At 54.1% G+C, this 22,544-nt stretch overlaps 1 protein-coding gene across 15 annotated transcripts in view; it reads right to left on the reverse strand.

Annotated features, from left to right (window-relative positions):
• NCOR2 (nuclear receptor corepressor 2) overlaps positions 1 to 22,544 on the reverse strand; it is a 237,237-nt gene that overhangs the window by 180,937 nt on the left and 33,756 nt on the right. For 13 of the 15 annotated variants that reach the window (XM_027567024.1, XM_027567022.1, XM_027567025.1 and 10 more), the window contains exon 2: positions 21,996 to 22,042. The exons of 1 other annotated variant lie outside the window; for it this stretch is intronic. The gene's annotated coding sequence lies outside the window, so the exon portion shown is untranslated. Of the gene's footprint in view, positions 1 to 7,272; positions 7,411 to 21,995; positions 22,043 to 22,544 lie in introns of those variants that run through there. One more of the 15 variants, XM_027567020.1, reaches the window with a different exon arrangement.

Consider the following 22,544-nt stretch of genomic DNA (forward strand, 5'->3'; position numbering starts at 1 on the left):
AGGGAACGGTGACAATCTGAGTGCTGGTGAGCTGCCAAGCATATGGGGAATGGGCATTCTGGGCTTGGGAAGGGGTCTGGCGTGGAACCCTTAGAGATGGGAGCGGTTTAGAAGCAGGAGATGGTCGGGTTCAAGAATTTGTGGATTTAGGGACTTTTCAGGGGATCTAGTGGTTAAGAATCCGCCTTCCAAAGCAGCGCTTGTGGGTTCGATGCCTGGTTGAGGAACTAAGATCTCACATGCCGAAGAGGAACTAAGCCTGTGAGCTGCAACTACTGAGTCCCGCACACTCTGAGGCCCACAAACCACGACTAGGGAGAAGTACACACTGCAGCTAAGACTTAACACAGCCAAATAAATAAACATTTAAGTTTTAAAAAAACTTCTCTCCTGAGTCGGGAAGATCCCCTGGAGAAGGAAATGGGGCAACCCACTCCAGTATTCTTGCCTGGAGAATCCCATGGACAGAGGAGCCTGGTGGGCCATATATAGTCCAGGGGGTCGCAAAGAATCAGACTGAGCGATTAAGCATTAAAAAAAAAAAAAAGGATTTGTGTTCTGGGTGAGGGAAGTGGGCTCCTCACACCACTGGGCACTCAGTTACCTTAGGTGGTCCTGGTCCCTCAGGCTTGGGTGGGAAAAGACATCACACAAACCCCTCCCAGGGATTGCTCCCCCCAACCTCCAAAGATCGGAGTGGTGCGGGGCGGGGGTGGGGGGGGGTGGTTGTGACCAGCTGTGTTAGTTTCCCCAGATCCACCGTAAACAAATAATCATGATCCGGGTGGCTTAAAACAATAGAAATTTATTCTCTAACTGCTCTGGAAGCCAGAAGTCTGAGATTTAGGCATCTGCAAGGCCACGCCCTCCGACGGCTGAAGGGGAGGATCCTTTCTGGCCTCTTTCAGCTCCTGGAGGCTCCAGGTGTCCCTTGGCTTGTGGCCACATCCCTCGGGTTTCTTCCCATCTTCACATGGCCATCCCTCTGTGTGTCTTCCTCCGCTTTCTGTCTCTCAGAAGGACACCAGTCTCTGAACTTAAGGCTCACCCAGATAACCCAGGATCACCTCATCTCAAGACACATCTTCAAAGCAGGTCACGTTTAGACACAAGCACACGCATTTGGGGGGCTACCGTTCACCCGACTACACTGGCCTCGGCTTTTTTTCTGATCGCCCATCTACTGAGAGCTCACTCCCCGCTTGGCCCCATGGGCAAGGCCCAGCATGATCCCCATGAAGCAGATGGGCAAACTGAGGCACCACATGCCCAGAGTTTGAATCTTCTTTCTCTGGGCAGGGCACAAGGGCCTACCTCCCACTTAGAGGAAGCACAAGACTCTCACACCCACGCCTCCAGGAGAAGGCCCACGGGTGATGACTCACCCCCCACCCCCCCACTGCACAGGCCAAGAAGTGGTTCCTCGGCGGGGTGGGGGGGTGGCGGGGGGGAGCAGGGAAGGGAAGGGGGAGGGGGAGGACACAAACCTCAGAGTGTCAGTTTGCTCCTGTGTCCAATGGGAGCAAATCCCACCTGCTAAAGGATGAAAGAGGATCCTGGAAGGAGAGCCTCTGCCCCCTGAAAATTACCAACCCCCTTATTCCCAGCCGGGGCCAGGCCCACACAGCTGCCCACCCAGCCTCCCACTCTGCGCAGAAAGGGCCCATTATGACATCACAGGCCAGGAATTATGTTATTAGCCTGGGAAGGAGGCAGGACCCAGGGACAAAGGGCTCATTGTCATGCAAATCCATGACTGGGGTGGGGAGTGGGGCACAGGGACAGCCCCTCCTGCCTTCCAGCTTCAGAGCTATGCTGACAAACCAACTCCCTGCCTTCTAGAAGCATATGGGCATCTCCCATCCTCAGATCTGGTTCCAACGAGGCTCTCAGACTGGGAAGTGGGCCCTTCCCCAGGTCGGAGCCAGACTCCCAGAAAATAGCACCTGCTCAGAGGAAGGTCGCCAACAGAACCCGGGTCCAGAGCCTGTCTTCCCTACAGCTGTGCCACTGTCCTCTGAGACACCAAAGGGCCTCCCAAGGATGAAATAAGATCATCCGCTTAAAGAGCTGAGCAGCGCCCGGGGGCACAGAAACAGCCGCATAGGAAATGCCACTACCTATTAATCTTGCCTCTCAGTAAGGTGCCTGCAGCTGTGTGTCTCTGGGCAAGCTGCTTACCCTCTCTGTGCTTCATCAGATGGAGAGGCTTGTGGGCAGGACCTAATACACAAGGTGTGCAGAATGCTCATTCCACAGTGTCAGTCCTCAACACACAAAGCAGATGCTGTCAGCATCCCGCTCCCACAGCCTGAACCCCTTGGGGGGAGGGGGGCATTTTCCTTGCTCACCAGCCCCACCTCCTTGACTATCCAGGAGGTGCAGACTTTCTGGGGATGTTTGGCAGGTTCTATCAAGGCATTCTTGAGTAAACATACAATAACTGCTTTTTCCAAAGACTTTAGTTTTCCAAGAATACCCCCTCAACCCCAGTGCATTCTCAACCCTTGGGAGCAGTCGTCCTGGAGGGCAAGGAGGCGAGTTTACCATGAATTCCAGCTCGAGGGACCTAGGCCTCCCTAGCCAGAGCCCTTGCAGGTGTGTACATCTGTCTCCGTGGACCTTGAGGGGACAGACCCAGGTCCACAGTTTGTGGGGAACACTGAATCAGGCACAATAGTTTTCTAAGTGAAAGTCGCTCAGTTGTGTCTGACTCTTTGCAACTCCATGGACTATACAGTCCATGGAATTCTCCAGGCCAGAATACTGGAGTGGGTGGCCTATCCCTTCTCCAGTGGATCTTCCCAACCCAGGAATCGAACCAGGGTCTCCTGCACTGCAGGCGGATTCTTTACCAACTGAGCTAACAGAGAAGGCTATAGTATGAAGTCACTCAGTCATGTCTGACTCTTTGTGACCCCGTGGATCGTAGCCCGCCAGGCTCCTCCATCCACAGGATTTCCCAGGCAAGAATACTGGAGTGGGTTGTCATTTCCTTCTTCAGGGGATCTTCCCAACCCAGGGGTCAAACCCGGGTCTCCTTTATGCCTGACCTGCTAGGGAAGTTTTCTAAGATCGCTTACTATGTGCCCAGCGCCAGCGACACAGTGATGACTGAGATGAACAAAATCCCACATGGAGAGGCTGGGGAGACATGGCATACGGTAACTGCATGTGATGAGAGCGGCAAGCTAACAGAAGTGATGTTGGAGAGGTGGAGGCCTGTCTCAGGATGTGACATTTGAGCAGAGGCTCAGTGAGGGGAGGGTGTGAAGATCTCAGAGAAGGGCATCCCAGGAAGAGCACAGTAGGTAGAAAGGTCCCAAGGCGGAACCCTGATTGGAGCATCTGAGAAACAGCCAAGAGCCTCCTGCAGTTGGAATGTCCCTAAGCCCCCACCCAACTCCCTGACCCTCCCGGCTCTGTCCGGCAAAGCCAGAACCCAAGTCCCTGAGTTGTGATCAATATCCCCTCCCTCGAGACACAAGCCTGCATCACTCCATCATAATCGTCATCATGACTCCCTCTCAGCAGCTCAGACCCCCACCCTGGGCACCGCAGGCACCCACCTGTTCCAGCCTGGGATGCTCTGAAACTCTCCTGAATCCTGAGGCACAAAACCTGCCCTGCCTGGACCTCTTGAGATGTCCAAGGGCCCATGCTCACTTACTAACCAGCTGTGTGGGGCACAACCTTCTGATGACCTTTCCCAGGAGCCCTGGAGAAATGCCTACCCACAGATCAGCTTTCTCACGCTAAGTGCCAACAAAGGTAACCCAGCTCACTCTAGGGTGGGCTGTGTGTGTGTGTGTGTGTGTGTGTGTGTGTGTGTGTGTGTGTGCGCGCGCGCGCGCGCACTTAGTTGCGTCCAACTCTTTTGTGACCCAATGGACTGTAGCCCGCCAGGCTCCTCTGTCCATGGAATTCCCAGTCAAGACTACCATGGGTTGTCATTTCCTCCTCCAGGGGATCTTCCCCACCCAGGGTTTGAAGAACCTTGGCAGGCAGGTTTTTTACCACTGGCGCCACCCGGAAAGGGTGAACTAGTTACACCCCAAAGGCTTTCTCACCACTGCTAGAGGCAGGAAGGAGCCTGAGGGAAACCAGTAGCTGCTGCAGGGAACAGCAGGAGGTAAAGGCTGCACCCAGCAGACAAAGTGAGGGGGTCAAAGTGCGTGGAGAGGAGGCCGAGGCCAGGAGTGAGCCCACAGACAGAACTGAGATCCAGTCCCACCTTGGGGTTGCAAAGAGAGACCTCAGAGGATGTGGCTGACAGGTGTGAGCTCTGGGTGGGCCCCAGCAGTAAGCAAAGGGGTCCAGAGTCGAGGCTTCCTAGTTTTCACAGGTCATGAGCCCAGCCCCTTGTCTGGCTGACAGATGAGGAGAGGAGGAGGGGACAGAAGCTCAGAGAGGGCAAGCAATCTCCCCAGGGTCACCCAGCAGAAAGAAACTCCACACACAGGCTCTGGTTTGGGGTTTGAGTCCTAGCTCCGGTCCTTACAAACTGTGTGCCCTTGCGGGGGTCAGAGGGGGGCACACAGCCAAGCCTCAGTTTCCTCCTCTTAGAAGTGGGGATCATGCAGCACCCTCCCTTCCTGCGGCTGATTCGGGTCTGAAATTAGACAGCACGGGGCAAACCACAGCCATCCCATCAGGGTCATAAGAGTACCAGTGACAGCACCCCTCGCCCCCCAACACGCGCCAGCAGCTTCCTAAGCACTTAGCGTGAACCAAGGCATCTAATCTTCATGCAAGCCTGACGAGGTACCCGACACTACCCGCCTTCCACAAATGAGGGGATTGAGGGAGCCGGGTTAAGCCACCTGGTGTAATGCACACGGCTACCAAGGGGCACAAGCGGATCAAATCCAGGACAGCCAGTACTCTGAGTCTGTGCTCTCTTTCCTTCTAAGATCACTGTGAAGAACCGACTCATTAGAAAAGATCCTGATGCTGGGAAAGATCAAAGGCAAAGGAGAAGGGGGCGGCAGAGGATGAGATAGTTAGATAGCATCACCAACTCAATGGACATGAGTTTGAGCAAACTCCCAGAGATAGTGAAGGACAGAAGAGCTTGGTATGCTGCAGACCATGGGGTCACAAAGAGTCAGACACGACTTAGCGGCTGAACAAGATTCATGTGCAACTGTAATAGCTGGATCGCGTGGACCCTTTAGCCAGCTTCCTCTAATGGCAGCATCCTTATAATACCTGCAACCTGGAAACTGACACTGATGTAACTAATCTTATTCAGATCTCGGGGGTTTACATGCACTCACTTTGTGTGTGTGTGTGTGTGTGTGTGTGTAGATTTATACACTTTTAGCTCAATGTAGATTCCTGTGGCCACCGCTATTGATGCAAGGGTCTCTTGTGTGACCTCTGGTCTGAACCACCAAAAGTGACTGTCTTTCTCAGTGGATAGGGGATCGAATCACTGAGACCTTCGGGGCAAGACAGGGCAGGGACAGTACAGCTCTGTGGCTGACCCACGTGACTACCAAGGTCTTACGGGCAGCAAGGAGACATTCATGGGGTCCCCTGCTGCACCAGCCTTTCCTGAGGTCCCCAGGAGAGGCCTGAGGACAATCGGACAGCAGGCAGCTGGCAAGAGCAGCCTGGACACCCAGGGAAGTCCCTGCTGGCTCCTGCTGGCCCCAGAGGAGAAGGCCTGAGCCAACCACCGGCCCAGCATCCGGTGTCACTTACAAACACAGGACAGTTGCCACTCTTGGCAGGAGAGCCAGCTGTGTGTGCCCAGCCCCCAGGCCATACCAATCGCTGTTGGGGTGCCTGGCCCAGTCTTGGTGGAGGATGGGGCAGAAACAGGCATACATGGAGTGTGGGGGCTACCCAGGGACCCCAGCCCAGGTCCAAATGCAGACTGAGCTTGGGGCTGGGGAGGGACCCTTCTTAACTCGCTGGGGTTTCACGTCTGTAAAATGGGAGGGGCTCTCAACAGGGAAAAGACAAACCAGTGGAGTCCAAGATGTATTAATAACTAACTTAAATGCAACCTTGTGTCTACACTTACAGACTCTCTCCACATCAGCCCACTCGAGGCCCCTGCAGGTGTGTGTCTGTTTTCTCCAAAGTACCTCTGTGGGCAGCTCTCCCTGGATGGACAGGAGAACCGAGGCTCTGGGGGGCTCCATGACCTGCCCAAGATAATCCTGTCCATGAGAGGTGGGGCAGGAACCATTCATTAGCCCCCTTAAAGCCATTCAGCAACTTAGGGATGGAGACAGATGGAGAGTCCATTTGCAGATAGGAAACTGAGACTCAGAGCTGTGAAGTGACTGGTCCGAAGTCACACAGCTGGGATATGAATCCAGGCAGTCTGGCAACAGAGCAAAGCAGGTACCTCATCCTCACGCCCCCATCATGGTCCCATTTGACAGGCAAAGAAACTGAGGCTCACAGTGGGAGGCCCAGCATAAAAAGGGACGGAGACAGGATTCAAACCTGGGTCCGCGGCCACCGAGCCCCGCAGTCTGGAAACAGCCCTCCCTGGCCTGTGCTCACACGCCCCAGGAGACGGCCCACTGCCTCCCAACAGCCCCGGCGCACCCAGACCTCAGGACAAATCGCTCCCTCATCCCCTTCACTTGCAACTGAAGGCTCCTTGTGAGCTCAGGAAGCCCTTCCAACTTTCCAGTGTTTATCCCGACTCCTCTCTGCCAGGTCCCTGGGCAAGCCTGGGCCGGTGGTGCTGATTTCAAACCAGACACGGGCACCCAGCCAAGCGCCACCATGGTGGGAGCCGGGCGCCAGGGCAGCCAAGGCACTGCCTGCACCTGGCCCCCTCCCCTGCTCCATGGCCACTGAGGCGCCCACCCCCCAAACCCTAGGCCCCCAGCCCACCCCTGGGGCCAACACCGATGAATGGATGCCAGATCCCTGGTCTTGCCTGCTTCCCTGCAGGGACGAGGTACAGGGGCTCCAGAAAGCAGCACCACCACCTCCCACCCCACGCATCCACTCCAGGGGGCAGCCTGTCCTTCTGGGGCACCTGTCCACCCAGCACCCATTCTGGGGCTTTACCCACCCTGGTAAGGCATTGGGGGCCACTACCTCCTGGCCATCGCCAGCCTCCCCAGACAGACCCAGGGAGCCAGAATGCAAAACCATCAGCCCCCATACAGGGTCCCCATCCCACGTCCAGGTCCTACGATCTGTGGCCCCCCGTCTCTCTGCCTACCCTTCCTCGGCCGGGTGACCGGGCCACGCCGCATCTCCCTGCCCACCACCGAGCCCGGAAACTTTTCTTACCCAAGCACATGACCAGCCTCTCGCTCACGTCAGCTCCCAACACAACTTGAAGTAACTCTCCCACAAAAAAAAAGAAAAGAAAAAGAAAAAGAAGTAGAAGGTGCCAGCAAGTGGGTCAGCGGAGTCCACACACACAGACTGGGCTGTTGGCTTCCAGAGGACACACGGCGTCCAACCTCAAACCCATCCTTCCTCCAGGGCTGACCCAGGAAGAGGGGCAACCCCACCGAGCAGCCACGCTTGCCTTCCCGCGAGACTGCGGGCTCCCACCCCAGGTCAGGGATGGGGTGGGGGGGCCTGCAGCCGACCCAGCCCCCCAGGCTCCCAGCACAATGCCTCCCTTAGATGGGGCGAGCAGAGGGCCAACCCCCAGGAACAACCCACGGGACCACCCGACCCACAGCAGGGTGAAAATGCGGTGTTGAGCCACAGGCTCCCTGCTTGCCTCCTGCCACTCCGGGCCTATAAACACAGGGAATTACATAAGTCCACTCCTCTTGTTGGGAAGCCAAAAGTACGCGAGCTTTCTCTCCCAGCCTTGGCAGTAAGTAATAATTCCTCATCGCCATGGTAACCCTGGCGGGCTTCCAGCCGACACTCGGGAGCTGAAACACGGGGAGGCCTTTTTATAGCTTGATAGAAAAACCTCCTCACTGTTCACCGCTCCCAGGCGAAAGCAAGCTCCCCGCCGGCGTCTCCTCCTCAACCCAGTCTCCCCCGCCGAGCTCAACCATCCACCCAGAGGGCAGCATGGCTGCCCCGACCCAGACCCAGCATGAACCGACGCCTCTACTCCCATCCCTTCTCGGCCCTCTGGTCTCCAGGGTGACATGGCCACTGGGCAGGCTTCTGCCTTTAAAATATTTCTGTCCTTGTCATCCCAGGAAAAGCAAACACGACCCCTTCACATTGGCATTCTGAGCCAGGGTCATCACAGCTGACAGGCCCAGAGGGTTAAAAAAGATACAGTCACACACACACACACACACACACACACACACACACCAGACACACACACTCGCACGCACGCATGCACACTGGCCAAAATGGGTGGCTTGGTGGTCAGCCAGGGGTCTGGATCTTGGCTGCAGCTAGCTGTGTGACTCAGAGACAAGTCTGAGCTTCTCTGGGTGTCAATTTCCCCACTGCAGCCGGGCAGGCTCCGCTCAGCTTCCCCGGTGCCCCGAGCAACAGCGTCGAGGTGTCAGGAGAAGATCCAGAGGGATTTCTAGATTCGCTACCCTGCCCCCAGCAGCCAGGAGTCAGGCCCAGCGCTGTTTGCCCAAGATGGCATCCTGAGTGATGCGAAGGGCTCCCTCGGGATACCGATGAGGGGAAAGGTGGCATAGGCAGGAGGCGCAGCAAGGGCGAAAGTCTGGAGGCCGGGTCGACTTGGGAGTGTAGCAAAAGCAGAGAGGAAACTGATGTGGCCAAGTCCAGTGGGGATGCGGTGAGGGCATTAGAAGTCAAGGTCAGGGAATGGTGGGAGAGGAGTAGGGCAGGGAAAGCATGAGAATTCTGGGCAAATCACCTAACTCCCTGGAGTGCAGACACCCCAGAATGATGTAATAATGATGTAATAATGATGAGGAGGGGACTTCCCTGGTGGTCCAATGGCTCAGACTCTGTGCTCCCAGTGCAGCGGGCCCGGGTTCGATCCCTGGTCAAGGAACTAGACTCCACATGCCGCAACTAAAAAAAAAAAAAAAAAAAGATCCTGCCAACTAAGACTGCTGCTGCTGCTGCTGCTAAGTCGCTTCAGTCGTGTCCGACTCTGTGCGACCCCATAGATGGCAGCCCACCAGGCTCCCCTGTCCTTGGGATTCTCCAGGCAAGAACACTGGAGTGGGTTGCCATTGCCTTCTCCAGCCAACTAAGACTAGGCACAGTCAAAACAAAAAAAAAATTTAAATAATGATGACGATAGTAATAGTAACTCATCCTGGGTCCCAAGCGCTTTGTAAGCACTTCATCAGTTAACCCACCTGTCCTTAGCACAGCACAACAAAAGGCAGGGGCACCCAATATACAAAGAAGGAAATGGGCCCAGAGAGGTTAACTGGCTTGCCCAAGGTCACACAGCTGGGAAGTGGCTGAACTGAGGTTTGAATGGCGCAAAGCTGGCTTGCATCCGCCAGTGGAGAGCCGTAGAGGGTTTGCAGCAGGTCAGATTTGCATGTGACAAAGGTTCGTGGCCACTGAACTGGCTGAGGGGCCACAAGAGCCACTAGGAGACCCCCTGAAGAGGCCCACGGGAAGGCCACGTGTGTGCCGACACTCATCGGCTCACCCTTCAGCCTCTCCCAAGAAAACACTCTGGAGGATTAAGGAAGAATTCTGCAGATCTGCTTTCTTTTACCGGTGGGGAAACCGAGGCACAGAAAGACGTGCGTGATCAAATGCTGTACTTTTAAACCAAAGATCCCGCCCGTCCACTCTCATCCTGACCATCAGAGGATCTCAAGAGCGAGCCAAACTAGCTCCACCAAAACACAGGCAGGCGGTGGAGCCCGAAGCAGCCGGGTCAGAAAGCATGGGTTCCTTTTGTTCTCTTCTGCTTGTTTTGGACACAGACCTGCCCCCAGACTTTCTCAGAGTCTGGCCCTGGAATCAGGAGTAACACCCCAAGCCCCCACCAGAGGGATTTATGCTTCGGGCAGGTTCAAAGCTGGGCCAGGTCATTCCACGGTCACTTCTTGTTTCTGCCCTACAAGGAGCCAGGGAATGAAATGGTTTGCTGAGTGACTCTGTGAAGATGGGAAATCATCACAGACCAGAAACAGCCCCAGGCAGCCCCCTCGAGATACAGCCAGCCACCAAAACCAAGCTCATGTTCAGAATACGTTACTGTGTGGCCGTCTGCTTAGCAAAAGAAGTCCTCATTCCCCAAGATTCTGATGGCGAGCATCCCTCGGTGTTCTAAAAAACCAAGATTCACCAGCATGTACTTCCAGGAACCTGCCTGTGGGCAAAGCTTTGGACGATGGGAAAGATCAGTGACGTTACAGAATACACGGTGATGGGGACCACAGAAGCAGGAGGGGTCCCTAGGCCGAGTGGCCCTGGGCAAGATCTCAGCCTTTGCAGACATTAGTCTGCTCAGCTGTGAAAAGGGGGCACACCTGCCTGCTGTCTCCGTTAGGGTCAGCAGAAACTACATCTGTTTTGGGAGGAGCCTCAGGAGACCAGAGGGGCTCCCATTCAGCCTCCAGCTCCAAGTGGAAGGGATCCTTGCTCACTCCCTCCCCTCGTGGATGCTTCCTGATCCAGCCAGGCTCTAAGATAAGGTTAGGAGCAGAGTGGGGACTGGGGGAAGAGAAAGAGAAAAACGAGTTAGAAACATCTGGCTGGGACTTCCCTGGGGGCGCAGTGGATGAGAATCTGCCTGCCAGTGTTGGGGACACAGGTTCGGTCCCTGGTGTGGGAGGATCCCACGTGCCGAGAAGCAACTAGGCCTGTGCGCCACAACTACTGAAGTCCACGTACCCTACAGCCCATGCTCTGCAGCAAGAGAAGCCACCGTGATGAAAGCCCGCGCACCGCAACTACGGAGTAGCCCCTGCTTGCCACAGCTAGAGAAAGCTGGCACACGGCAGTGAAGACTCAGTGCAGCCAAAACAAAGAAATAAAACTTTAAAAAAAAAGGAAACATCTGGCTGTTTTTACCTCTTCCTTTCCTTTCCTGAGGACTTCCCTGGTGGCTCAGATGGTAAAGCATCTGTCTACAATGTGAGAAACCTGAGTTTGATCCCTGGGTTGGGAAGATTCCCTGGAGAAGGAAATGGCAACCCACTCCAGTCCTCTTGCCTTGAAAATCCCATGGACGGAGGAGCTTGGTGCAGGCTACTATCTATGGGGTCGCAAAGAGTCGGGCACAACTGAGCGACTTCACTTTCCTTTCCTGAAGCCCAGCGCTCCCAGATTTGGGCGGGTGACTGAAAAACGACTCGGAAGGTGACTTTGTGGATGTCCATCCATACAATGTGACATTCTTCAGCCGGAGAAAGGAATGAAATACCGATTCATGTAGCCACGTGGACGAACCTCGAAAACATCATGCCCAGGGCCAGAAGTCAGACACGAAAGGTCACATTTTGTATGATCCCATTTATAGGAAATGCCCAGAGCAGGCAAATCCAAAGAGACAGAAAGCCAACTGGTGGCTGCCAGGATTTGCGAGGAGGAAGGGGGAGAGTGCCTGTTCAGAGGCTCCTTACAGGGTGATGGAGCTGTTTTAGAATTAGACAGAAGTTATCGGTTGTACAACATTGTTTACACACTAAACACCAATGAGTCATGCACCCTTTTTTGGCTGCACCACACGGTAGGTAGGATCTTAACTCCTCGACCAAGGATCAAACCGGTGTTCCCTGCAGTGGAAACACAGGCTCAACTACTGGACCTCCAGGGAAGTCCCTGAACTGTACACTTTCAAATGGTAAATTTTATACGATGTGAATTTCGTCTAAATTCAAAATAAATAAAAAGGTGGTTTGGTTGAACAGACTCCATTCCAATCCAGTTTACTGACCTTCTGGAAGCTGCGACCGCCTCTAAGAGTCCCTGACCCCAGGCCTGGAGACACCAGACATTTAGGGAGCCCCAATGATACGCACCAGGCGCGAAGAACACAGCAGGAACAAGAAAAGGATCCCTGCCCCCGTGGGGGTGACTTGGGAAAAGGTGAGGAAGTCAGCAACAGAAAAGATGTGATGACATCAAGGAACGGCAGCAGCAATGGACGGGTGGTTTCTGGGGAGGTGACAGTTCAACAGTGGCCTGGATGGAGTAAGAGAGGGAGATGTGGAAACTTCTCAGGGAACAGTGTCCCAAGCCGACCAAACAGCCAAGGCAGAGGCCCTGAGGCTGCTGTCCTTGGTGAGTTCCGGGAGCAGCCAGGAGCCCGCAAAGCATGGCAGGGGAGGTGGGCCTGGAGGGATGGTGTGGGGCTTCGCAGTCCACAAACAGATCTCTAAATGCGATTTAAATAAAATTCAGGCAGATGAACGGATAAAGAAGTTGCAGCACATATGTAATGGAATATTGCCCAGCCATCAAAAGGAATGAAACAGGGTCATTTGCAGTGATATGATGAATATGGAGCCTGTCATACAGAATGAAGTCAGAAAGAGGAGAAATGAACATCGTACATTAACGCATATACATGGAAGTCTAGAAAAAGGGCACTGATGAACCTATTTGCAGGGCAGGATTAGAGAGACAGACGCAGCGAACAGACACAGTGAGGCGGGTGCAGGCGAGGGGAGGATGAACTGAGAGAGTGGCACTGACATATATACATCCCCATGTATAGTAGATGCTCGAGCGTTTTAAAGAAATCATCCCATCCCCCAAGGGCTCCCCACCCAGGCTGAGCCAGACGAGAACAGGCCCCAAAGAACACAGACACCCCTCCCTGAAAGAGGGATCCATGAGCCACTCATAGGCAGCTGGCTGGAAGGGGGCCTCCCTGAGGGGGAGACTTCCCCAGACCAAACGCACTGTACTTCATCATTTCTTCCAGGCACAAAAGCATCACATTAAACCCTTGGCCATGCTGGCTAAAGGCAGTGAACTGGTCCCTAGGGCTGGTTTCCTATGTGCTGCTTTTATTTTTAAAAGGGGCTGCCCCCACCGGCAACAGCTGTGAACTGGCCTCGGGCAGGGCTAATTGCTACACGTCAAAGTGCAGAGCCGTCCTGCAGCCAAGGGCACAGAGCAACTGGCAAGGATCGCTGGGGGAGGGGGACCCACACCCAGGAACAGAGGATGAAGGTGTCCAGGAAAGCTCTTGGCCACCACCAGCCCCAGATGGCCAGGGCTCAACCCAGGAAGGACAAATTATACCAGCCCAGGGACACACACCCTCCCAACGTGGGGCACTGGGAAGAACAGGCTTCCCACATGTTCCCTGATGCCTCACAACAACCCAAAAGGATATTGTCATTCTCGTTTTACAGATGGGGAAACCAAGGAACACAGAGGTGAAGTGACTTGTCTGAGGGCATACAGCTAGGAGTGGCAAAGTCAGTATTTGAATGCCCCGGTCACTAACCACTGGGCTAGATTGTCTCTCAGACCAAGTTGAACTCCTCTGGAGAGCGCTGGGATAAATTAGGCAGCCTCAGGCCTCCACTCGTGGAGATGGCATTTCTGGAGGCCTAAAATGTGACTCCCCAAGTTTTAGGACCTTCTGTGACATTCCATGGACCAGTCTGCCTGGATCATGGAGGGCAAAATACTTGGAAATGAAAGTCACAGCTAAGCACAGAGGCCACAGAAGGATGACGGGCAGCTTTGGCCAACAGGGAAGCTCTTTCTGGCACATACAATGTTTTGTTTTGTTTTTAAATTAGGGCATTGCTTATAAAATCCAGATTTCCAGCTTCTCTCGGAAAAAAATCAGAATATCCAGCAGGTTGGTTAGCCACAATCCCCACCCCTCCCATTTGCCTCATTCCTTTCCTTGACTGCATCTGAGTTGGGGACACTCCTTCCCCTTACCTTGGCCACCTCCACCCAACAGTAAAAATAGCTGAACAAACAATGAAAGCCTCATTCAGTAAGGAAACGGCAAAGAGCAAGGAGGCTGTTCTTGGGGCTTCAGGCGACTGACTCTTCCTCCTCCTGGTTTGCTGTGCTGGAGGCATGAACTTGCCTGAGAACAAAGCCCACACAGAAGGAAGCAGAACTGACACAAAGCCAGCTCTCCAAGGTGTGGTTTGAGCCCCTGGATCCAGCCATGCCTGAACTTGCCCTACCCTGGACACTCTGGCATTAGGAGCACCCATCGACTCCTCCTTGTGGCCTAAGCCAGCCTAAATGTGTCTCCACCACGACTCCAGAGTCCTAACGAATCACCCTCATGTCTCGCCTCCACTGACACTTGTCCAAAGAAGCCTGTCCTGGCCCAGAGGCAAATACGAAACTTGTTACGCTCCAGTAATGGTCTGAACTCTGTCCGTGTGACCCTTGGTGTCACTTGTTTAACTGACCCTTTCCCTCCGGACACTGAACTCCTCAAAGGCATGAATGATGCCTGACTTTTTCCATCATTCTGACTCTGGAACATTCCATGTGCCCAGTAAATGTATATTAACCAGCTAGCAAAAGAACAAAAGAAGGAATCCAAAGCCATGGATTTCTGCCTTAAATGCAATAAAGGGCTTCAGATCCAGAGAACTAACCTGGTGCCTCTGACTCTGTTTCAGCCAGGTAGGCCTCCTCAGCATTCCTGGGACATCAGGACCCCAGGGCCTTTGCATAAGCTGACCTCCCTACCCAGCTGGCTCATCCCTCTTCCTTGCACAGGTCTGATTCCTTCTCTTGGTCCAGGTTCCAGTTCAACTGCCACCTCCTTGGAGACTACCTGTGATTCCTTGACCTAAGGCAAGTAGCCCCCGACCCCCACCTCACCCCACCCCAAAGCAGAATTGCTCCACCCTATTATTCCACAGCCAGCATTTCACTGCTTTCTAAGAGCATGTGTGTTTACTACACTGTCCATCTCCCCATCAGCCCATAGGATCCACAAGGCAAAGGCTTGGCGTCTTGTTGGCTGAGTATCACAACCCACTCCCTCTCCCAGGAGGCCATGGGGACACCAGGCTGGCTGCAAGGAGGCAGGAAGGAGACCCCCTCATGTCCTGACCAGTCCTGCCCAGCCCAGAGCAGCTGCTGCATGCCTGAGGGCCCTACGTTACACATGGAGCCTGGCCCACAGCCGGTGCGGCCTGCCAAGAGACTCAGTCTGGCTCCAGGCTCAGGGAGGGCTGCAGGTGGTGCCTGCACAGTCCCCACAATTAACAGCAGGTGCCATGGAGTCAAGCTTCCTGGGTTCAAATCCCAGCTCTGCCAGCTGCCAGCTGTGTGACCTCAGGCACATCACTTAATCTCTCTGTGCCTGCAGCGTCCTTCCATATAAAACAGGGCTGGTAATATTAGCCCTTACCTTATACAGCAGCCTTGGGGAGAATATGAGTGGGTGTATATGACATGATTTAGAACACAGCCTGGCATAAAATATATGGGCAGGAATCATTAGAAACTCTAGGGTTCATAATAATAACAGCAAACTCTCCCATAGCACCAAGGCAAGCAAAAAAAATCACGAAGTGTTAGCTTAAGTAATAAATGTAGCATTTTCTCTATGCCTGTTTGAGGTGCTTTACACATGAGTTCCCCCAAAGTATGTTTCTTATTCAGCAAAGGTATGTTTGTTCTTCATTCAACAGGCTTGTTCCAGCTCTTCCAGGCAGCCTCCCCAGATTGCTCCAACCCTCAGGAACAACATGGACACATACAATTCCTCATGTGAGTCTGTCCTCAATTCCCCTTTTCACCCCAGGCTACAGAGAGGGACAGGAGAGCCCCCAAACCCCACCAGACTAAAGTCAGCACATGCATGCTGCATACTAGCCCAAGCTGCAGCTCCTGCTGGACTCTCAGAAATGCAGGCCCCATCAGGCACCCCAGAAAGTGAAGGGTGCTCCTTCCCTGCAGTCTGCAAAGGGGCAATTCCTGGTGGAGGCCTGGGTATCCCAAGGGCTCAGGGCCCACTGCCCCTGACAGGGTCAGATGTCCAAGACACAGGGCACACCGTGAAAGAACAGGCAGTGAGTTTGGCTGGGGGGTCTGGGGTCTCCAGAGACGGCAAGTGAGAACAACAATGCCCCCACAGCCACTTCCATCCTTTCTGTCCCCCACATGAGGTGGGCGCAGCTGATCTCCTGGCTCCCAAGCACAGAAAGGGACCCGGTGAAGCCAGCCTTTGGCGTGCATGGCCCCTCCACTTCTCAGACAGGAGAGGCACCCCCCTTCATGCCAGGGAACTGACGTGGTAAAAGCTGGTTAGAATGCCAGCTCTGGCACCTCACTCAAGTCCCTCTACCTCACTGAGCCTCACTTTCCTCATCCGGAAAATGGGCTGGGTCTAATGATTATCAGCATAGTACCTACCATAGGCAGGACCAGGAGTGCCCAAAGAGCCAACAAACCAAAGCCACAAAAAGAAAGATCTAGAAAGAAGTCATTTTAATTTCTGCAAATGGGTTTGCTTTCTAGTTACAGGAAACATAATTTTACATGTCATGTTTCAGAATGGTTTCTGTTTGGATTTATAGCAATTGTGGAAGGCATGACCTGATCTTTCCAGCACTTAAACCTCTTGAGGCCTTGAGCCCCCCTAAATTAGCATCTTCCTCTGAGGGCGCATGCCTAGCAGAGACAGCTCTCCAGGTCTGTGTGTACCACACAAGATGACCTAGAGGCTAAGAGAGGAGACCCAGAAGGATGCAGGCTCTGGGGAAGACAGTCTGGGTTCAAATCTCACTGGTTGTGTGACCTCAGGCAAGTCACTTAACCTCTCTATTCCTCAATTTCTTCATCAGCAGAGTAGAGATGACAACAATCTCCACTTCACAGGCAGGGCTGGAAAATTAAATTATAATAGGTAAAGTAGACCATGATTGCTACGATAAACCCTGTTCTTCTTACTGTTTTCATTTGCTGCAATTTCAAAAGGTTTAGAAATCTGACTGCAGGAAAAAGACAAGTTTACCTGGATCCGTGGGGTCTGGGGGGCCCCACCACCACCTAGGCTCACCAGGAGCCCCCAAAAGCAGGGCCTCCCTCCTCCCACGGCTGAGGGCAGGGAATCCTATCAGATGGAAGGAGACACATGTCAGAGCCGAAGATTAAAAACAAGTACAATTATCGGGCAGGCATCCATCCATAATTATGAATCTGATATAATTAGGCACCCCACTAATTTCATTACTTATTTATTTACGGGATTGCTTATTTAATTTACAGGCCTCCTTCCCCGAAAAGTCATCTTAGCTCACACTCCTTGGGCAAGGAAGGAGGGGACCCTCTACTCTGTCTCCCCTCCCCCCTTTCCTGGGCTTCCTCACCCCAAAATAGCTCCCCAGAAGGTCTCTGTGACTGAAAGACAAAGGTTGACATTCACTCAGCAGTGCTGGGTGCCCACAGACAGTGTGTGACCCAAAAGGTAGAAGGTACAGAATGCCCTTTATACCCTCATCTCCCCGGGCAGAGGAAACCCAGGGGGAAAGAAGGGTGATTCTAGGCACCCCCGCCCAGCCACTGACTTCTGAGGTGACCCTCTGGACCAGCAAGCACATTGGTAAACAACAGGGCTGGTACTTCCCAGCCTGGAGATGGAGAAACAGCACTCCACTCTCACCAGATGACCTTCCATAAGTCACCTGACCCCTCAGAGGCTCAGTTTCCTCATCTGTCAAATGGGAGTATTCAGGACAACACCCACAGCCAGCTAACCCTAAAACTGCCAACTGCCGCTAGTCAGTGCTACCCTGTGGCCTCAGCCAATGCAATAAGGCAAGAAAAAGCAAAGTGGCTTAAAGACTTTCTAGCTTCATTCATTAATAGCCAAGAACTGGATACAACCTAAAGGTCTATCAACTCATGAATGAATAAACAAATGGAATCATATATGTACACGATGACAGATCAGTCTCAAAAACTTCAAAACAGTGAAAGAAGCCAAACCCCAAAAAGTACACACTTCAAGATAATCTTAGTACAAAAACCTAGAAGAGTCTATAACCTCTATGACAGCAGATCAGTGGGTGCTGGGGGATGGAGATTTTTGGGGGGTGACAGAAACCCTCCTGATGGTGGTAGTCATATGAATGTTCACATTTTGCCAAAACTCATGGAACTGAACTCTTAAAATGGGTGTATCTTTTTACAGGTTAATTCCATCTCAATAAGGCTGTTTTTCTTTTTAACTGTAACAGAAAATATATATACATATATTAACACCACTAAATCCAATCCCCATGCCCAGGGACTATATTCTCACTTCCAGCTCAGGTCTGCTGGTTCCTTTACTGTCTCTCAAGTTTCCCCAAAGGCCCTGATTTACAAGCCCTAGACAAGGCAGATCAGGGTTGAATCCCAGATTTATCCCTTCCTTCCTGAGTCATTCAGGGAAAATCACTTTTGCCTCTCTATCTGTCAGGTTCCCCATCTACCGAAGCAGGGTTATAAACAGCATGATCGTTGGAGAGTTATTGCGGAGTAAAACGCACCAAGGTGAAGTACCTCTGCAGGCCCTGGCATACAGCAGGGGCCTCATTACTGCTACTACAAAATAATGAACAAGCAAGGACCCTGCCCACTGTGGACAGGGCTGGCCAGGATTCTTGTCCCCCAGACACACAAAAGCCCCTCACTGCCAGGCAAGACTCCAGGTCCAGGTAGCTGCCCCCATCACTGAAGGCTCCAGACTGCCAAGGTTCCAGCATTTAATGGATGTCTGCTGTCCAGGACAGGACAAGTCTCCTTGACTCCACCCAACTCAATCCTCCCAGGAGAACGGACACAAAAGGATGAAGGTCATGTGGGGAGGAGCTTGCCCTGAGGGCGGTGTGGTACACCCTGAGAGGTCATCTGGGGACAGAAGCTGGCTGGTAGAGAGGACCTCCTGGTAGAGAAGGATGCCTTGGCAGTCAGGCCATCATGAATATACTAACTGGGGCAGGACAGGGTGACCCCGGAGCCCACTCATTTATGTAGGAAAAAGGATGATGGGAAAAAGGACGACAGGGAGGGGGCTTAGGGAACTGAGGTGCAGATGCTGCGCCGGCCTCCCGTGTGCCCTTCTGAGGGCGGCTCCGGCTGCCCTGTGAGTGGTGGAGCAGGCAGGCAGTGCCTGGGAGCCCGGGCGGGAGGGGCGTCCCCCGGGCCCGATTAGAGGGCCAGCCGCAGGCAGACACGCTCAACTGTCAGCCTCGTCCTCCCAGCCACCATCAGAGGCACCATTAATTGCTGTCATTTGAGGGTAGCCTGTGGAGAGAAGGAGGGGGGCTGTGGGAAGGGGAGGGGAAGGAAAACGGAGGAGGAGCAGGGAGCAGTGAGGGATGGAGAGAGGAGGGGAAGGGGAAGGAAGGTGGGGGAAGGACAGCTGGCTAGGGCTGAGCACCCTGAACTGGAAGGAGAGAGAACCACCCATGCATTCTCCTCCTCCACCCAACGGAGGGACCACGGTCCCCCCAGCTAGGGACATGCCCATCAACCCATTGCCCAGGAGGGACAAACAGAGTCCAGACAGTTGTGATTCTGCCTGTCCCAGTCCCTTGAACCTCCCCCAACTCCCACCACATACAATTGGCCACTTGTCTGCCTGGGAGTTGGTTGGTCTTGATCTTCCTCCCCAGGAGATCCAGAAAGCTCCCCTCCCGCCCACCTTCAGCCTCCAGCCACACTTGACTCCTCACCCTTCATGTATACACTACCAGGCACCACACTGGGAGAGACTCAAGGCTCAGACAAACCCCACTTTCCCACCTATACCCCCGCACTCAAGCAGTTCCCTACCGCAGGGTCAAAACCTATACCTAGCTTAGGGGCCCAAATGCCACCTCCTCTAACACATCACCTCTGGTGCCTCAGTTTCCTCATCTGTTGAATGGGCATAAGGACAGCAGAGTGCTGAAGCAGAGTGCAGCTGCTGTTTCATGATCATTCAGGACTTCCATCCCCCTTGACCCACACACAGCTTCCCTTCTGCCTCTTATTGTGGTTTTTTTCTCAGAAATACCTGTTTCCCTGAAGCTGACTCCAGCCCACCAGATCCCCCACCCCAGCCCCCAATGGTGGGATGAGGAGGGTCTCAGAAGGCCCCTGAGCTGCCAACTGGGAGCTCCTGGGCATGGGAGGGGAGCCTAGATCATCCACCCAGCCTCCATGCCCCCTGGGGCCCTCCCTCCCAGCTGGCCCCACCTGTCCCCAGACAGGACTCATCTCTGGGCTGAGGAGCCACTTGGGTCCTGCCAGGGGGGCTCCTGGGAGCACTGGCTTCCTCAGCAGGGGGAGGGACCTCCTCTCTCCCTCCCCGCTGTCTGCCTCCCGCCTCCCTCACACGTGATGGATCGCCCCAGAGGAGGAAGCTAAGTGCTTGCACACAAAAAGCCCTTTTATCGTCCTCGGGTGGGCCACTGGCGTGACAAGCAGATAACTCAACCACAGGAGGAAGGCTCTCCATTAGGCCTTCGATGGGGATTGATGGAGGACAGAGAGGCAGAGGAGGAGAGGAGGGAAAAACACCCCAGGCAAGGCCACCTGCCTTCTAACTTCAAAGGCATCATGAAGGCCAGGTAGAAAGCCCGGCTGGGCTGATTACCTCTGTGGGGACCACCACCAGTGTTGCCCATGCTCCCTGCCTCCAAGATGAAACGTACTCCTGCTGTGGGACCAAAGGCCTGGCTCAGGAAGCAGACAGCCTCCAAGGCTGTCCTTCCCTCCTGCCTACTGGAGAGCCCCAAAGGCTCAGGAACAAAGGAGTGAGGCCTGACTCAAGAAAACCCCAACCAGGTGACTCATACAGACTCCTGCAAACCAGGAGGTCCATTCCATATAGCCTCAGGGCCTTTGCACAGGCGGTTCCCTCTGCCTGGGTCACCCTTCCTCTAGAGACCTGCACCCTTCCTTTCACTGCCAGGGGCCTGGGTTCAATCCCTGGTCAGAGAACTAAGATCCAACAAATTGCACTACACAGCCAAAGAAAAAACAAGCCTGTGCCCAGCCCGCTGACCCACCTCTGGTCTGCCTTCTCTTTCCCCTGACACCCCAAACTTTGCCAGTGCCCCCATGGCCTCCCTCCAGTCCCTCTGGGGGACAAGCTCTCTGGAGAGACCCCTGCCTTCAGAGGTACCAGGTGGGTGGTGGAGGCAGAGAGGGCAGTGGGCACAGACATGCCCAACACGGGCCTCAGTCTGCCCAGTGAAACGGCTGTGAAATGGGTGCGTTGAGGAAGAATCCACTGGGTTCCCTGGGAGGGTTAAAGAATTAGTCTCAGCCAGCTCTTTGCTTCCAACTGGGACATGGAACAGGTGATCTATGCATGCCTCCCCTTCCTCATTTGTTAAAATGAGAATAACAGTCCATTTTGCAGCATCACCATGAGGGTGACTAAATGGGGTCACACGAAAAGCCCTAAATGGTGATGGACTTTTGAGCACCTCCTCTGGGCCAGATGCTGTCCCACAGCAGCCCACTGAATCATGGCAGTGACCCCCGCTGGGGACTGCTCATTACCCCTGGTTTACGGAAAGGGAGATGGAGACACAGGGAGGTGAGCTACCTGCCCTGGGCGCTCAGCATGAAAGGGGCCGAGACTGGGACCCAGGTCACTTCTCCCACTGGGCACAGTGACCACAGTGGCGCATCGGTGTCCAGCCCCGCACCCTCCTCCAATATCCAACGTCCCAACTCAAGGGCCTGCACACTGGCCCTGCCCTCGTTGAGCCTGCACATTGGCCCCGCCCACTGAGTCTGCACACAGGCCCCGCCCCCTCTGAGCCTGCACATTGGCCCCACCTGCTCTTGAGCCTGCAGTCCACCATCAGGGCACAGAAGCCATAGGCCCGTGAACCCCAGAGATGGAGAAAATGCATAGTCCTACAGCTGCACTGTCGGGGCAGCTCCTTCTCCGAGGCCCTGTCTGAACAGCACTGCCTCCAGTTAGAAAATATTCCATCCTGGAGGACCCCACAGCCTTCACAGTGGGCAATGGTGCTGCCCATTCCACACCCCATGAAGCCACACGGAGCGCCCCACCACCACCACATCCACCCACCAGTAGAATATGGCAACCCAGCAACTTTCGACCCACCACCCCGAGGAGGTCCCAGCAATATGCTGGAGACAGCAAGTGGGGACAAACAGGAACCTACCAGAAAAAGCCGCCAGCAACTCCGATTCCTCAGAGACTCCCGGGGACCTGCAGGGGAACATGCGGGTCTTGTTAACAAGGATCCCAGCCTCCACTCATGGCCCAGGGCATGACCACATCAAAGTGCAGGTAGATGGCAAGGCCCTGGCCTGGGCCTGGGGCCAAGTATTTCTCCATGACAACCCTATGAGGCGGTACTGCTAGCTCATTTGACAGAGAGGGAAACTGGGGTTCAGAAAATCAAAGTCTCAAGTCCCAGGATCCACAACTAGGAAGTCATGGAGCTGGGATTCTAATCCAAACTGTGTGGTTACAGAGGCAGCCCACACCCCAGCAAAGCCCGCCCAGGGACCCCGGGCCTGTGTTGGGGGCCCAACAGTGTCGGAGCAGCAGTGGTGGATTACAGTGTTGCCATGAACATCCTTCATTAAGGTCCCAGGGGACCCCATAAAAAGTCAGTAAGGGACACCCGAAGGAGGGGTGGGCCTACTACTCGCATTCAAGAATGCCTGAGTCACCCTTCAAAGTCAAAGCCCCACAATAAAAACAA

This window comes from Bos indicus x Bos taurus, chromosome 17 (assembly GCF_003369695.1).
Source record: "Bos indicus x Bos taurus breed Angus x Brahman F1 hybrid chromosome 17, Bos_hybrid_MaternalHap_v2.0, whole genome shotgun sequence".
NCBI classification, from domain to species: domain Eukaryota; kingdom Metazoa; phylum Chordata; class Mammalia; order Artiodactyla; family Bovidae; genus Bos; species Bos indicus x Bos taurus.